Genomic DNA, 3,187 nt, shown 5'->3' on the forward strand with positions numbered 1-3,187 from the left:
ATGGACTATAGCCTTGAGTATCTTTCAGATTTTTAGCATTTTTTTAAATGGCCGTAACTTGAAAAATTGAAATTCGAATTAGCTTAAACTTCTTACAGCATAAGTTCATAAATGTGTATCAGAAAACATAATAAAAACTGGGGGTCATTTCAGAGCCATTTTTTGAAAAAACCATGGACTATAATAGGCTTGGGTATTTTTCAGATTTTTGGCATTTTCTTAAAGTAGCTGTAATTTGAAAAATTGAAGTCAGAATCATCTCAAATTTTCTACACAGCATAAGTACATCTTTATGTATCAGAAAATGCAACAAAAATAGAGAATTCTTTTCTTTTCAATTTTGGAAAAATTTGGCCTCATTTTTTATCTTTGTTGATCCTGAGTTAATTAACATTAGTTATTAATTGTCAGGTATTAATAATTTACGAAACGTTTGGGACACCGTGGAAGGTGAGTGTAACGTGATGATGGAGACGTCCTTTGAGAAGTTGTATGAGAAGATTGACCTAACTTTATTGAACCGACTGTTACATACGTCTCATCGTTGATCATAACATTGCTGATTACGTGGCAGCAAAGGACAACATGGTCATCAATTATAAGGTAAGTATATACATGTACTGTATATGTATACCCAATTACCCATTAGCGGTGGAACAGGGGAACTGTATATTTATACATGTATACAATACATGTACCTGTTTTTGCTGAGCAAAATTCTGTTAGCTACATGAAGAGTGTTTAATGATTCTTCATTTAAAAGGATCTTGGTGATTTGTTGTATTTGCCCAATGTAATTATTGTTTATATACTGTACATGTGTACATGTACATGTATATCATGTTAATGTACATTTGTGTTACTAGGACATGAATCACACTAATTCTTACGGTATTACAATAGGACTCCAGTTTGCCTCATTCATAGTACAGTATTACAGGTTGGTTCTTGATCTATTGGTATTGGGTCTTCAAAGGGCCAATGTATTGGCTGGACCTCCTCAGCTACCAAACGATTTCTTAACATATCAAGACATGGACACCGAGGCTGTTCCCCCTATTAGATTATACTTGCGTTATATTGACAGGGTACATGTATTCTTCAGGTTAGTCTGTCCTGGTAGGTGTGGTCATTGTGGGTGTGGTCTGTGATGAGTTAATGACCAGACGGGTGGTCTGAACTATCTGTTGATAATACACTGGTCACTGAGACCCCTTAATAGCTACCTATTAATAACTACCTATTTAATAACCAGTTATTGATAACTTGTCATGTGATTAGGTTTCAGCTGATGATTCTAAAGACCTCATACAGCATTACCTGATGGAGCACAATGACATACAATGGCAAGAAGTGCTGGCCGAGGGACTCCAGAATGAGACTGATGAAACATGACATCAACCTTTGAGTGTGTTATTATTATTTTTTTATTATTATTATTCCTAACAGAGATATAATGGACGCCACCACTACACAGAAGTACTGCATGGGTGGATGTACATGCAGTTAAGGTGGGGTGACTATGATTCTCATGATGTTGAAAGATGCTCATGCCTAGTTCCTTGACTACACCACTGACAACATGTTGTATTTATCCATCACCAACTGGGGCTATGATTGGCATTGATCTGGTTTATAATTTACACAAGTAAGGGGCCGGACCTAATTTTAACTGTGGGTCAAATTTTAGCATTTTTTTATGAGTGATAATTTTAAATTAAAGACACATATACATGTACAATGTACATTGTGTACATACATTGTACATGTACATATAAATTAATAATATTTTTCATTCTCGTATTTCTATTCCCATGCAGTGCCTTTGGAAGTTTGATCCCAGGAATGAAACCTTATATCCAGCAGGCCATGTCTAAGATAATAAAGCTAATCCTGCTCTTTATGTATTGAGAGAGGATAAGGAAGGCACTCTAGCTGTATTCTTCAGAGCCAACTGAGCCTTACATGTACACATGTACATGTATTCTGTCGTCACAAAATTATGGAGAATTCTCAAATCAAATCATTTCATTTGTTGATGATACTAACGTGTATCAGTTACCATTTATAAGGTTAGCTCCACCCACTGTCATACCCCCTCTGTATTCACTGGAGCTGATAGTGTATAGTGACCAGCTGGAGTTGTTAATAATGAGGGATTTTGTATTAATGGTGTCCTAGCTTGGCTTTGTTTAAACTAATTTATAATGTTTTAATGAAGAATGTAGTCACCAAATATTAATTATAGTTATACTAAACTCAAACTTTAATCTGTCAATTTCTTTTTAATAGGCATTTGAAGGTAATTTAACGACAAAGCCGATTAATTGAGCCATTTTTATATTCAATCCACATACTGGCCAGCTCTTTTAAAGATTATCTATACTTTTTAGTTTGAGCGAGACAGAAGCATCTGGAGCAGAAGACAGCACAAGAAGTGATGGCTCTCATTTCAGTGGTCCCTACCAGTGGAGGAACAACCCAAACAAATTGTTACTAGAAAAGGAATGCTTGATCCACTAGAGGTGTGGCTATGTTAATTATTAATTATTTATTTTATTATTTTTAGGTACACTTGTTAGATTTTCCTAATATAGTCATAAAAGGTAGTGATTTGCAGCTGCTGTTTCAAGCCTGTTTGAAGGTAGGTGTGGTAGTCATGTGACAGTTGATGATGTCATCATGTCTTTAGGTAGAGAAGTTAGGTGATCTTATATTGAAGCTAGGCCATTGAACCTCAGATGGTATTGTTCAATTTATGTGATGACTGGTTGAAGAGCATACCATCATACACTGTTAGTTTATAGTAATTGATATGTACATGTATTTTCTGATACATATACATGTACTCCTGTTGCGTAGAAAGTTTGAGGGGATTCCAATCAAAATTGGATTTTTAAAAAAGTTGCTCAAAAATTGGGTAAAAGTCCCTGTACTATTAGTAATGCGGTAGCGTTACTAAGTAGATTTGCCCTACTTCAAAATGGCTGCCGGGAAAACGAGTTCCTATGCTTACCAGACTTCTTAGAAGACCTTATCTTTACCAGAGGACTCTAATGGTACCACTAGCATGGCTCTAAACCTTGTCAAAGAGGAAAGTCAAAAATTGGCAAGTCGGCCGTTTTGTTCAACCACCTTTTTTCATCATCTCCTGTCAATCTAGTTAAGCAAAGGTATTGTGGTCTTT

At 35.6% G+C, this 3,187-nt stretch overlaps 1 pseudogene; it reads left to right on the plus strand.

Annotated features, from left to right (window-relative positions):
- The first annotated feature begins 1,391 nt into the window (after positions 1-1,391).
- LOC100639839 (pre-mRNA-processing-splicing factor 8-like) lies at positions 1,392-2,795 on the plus strand (annotated as a pseudogene).
- Positions 2,796-3,187: the final 392 nt, after the last annotated feature.

The sequence above is a fragment of the Amphimedon queenslandica genome, unplaced genomic scaffold, assembly GCF_000090795.2.
Source record: "Amphimedon queenslandica unplaced genomic scaffold, v1.1 AMPQUscaffold_9843, whole genome shotgun sequence".
NCBI classification, from domain to species: domain Eukaryota; kingdom Metazoa; phylum Porifera; class Demospongiae; order Haplosclerida; family Niphatidae; genus Amphimedon; species Amphimedon queenslandica.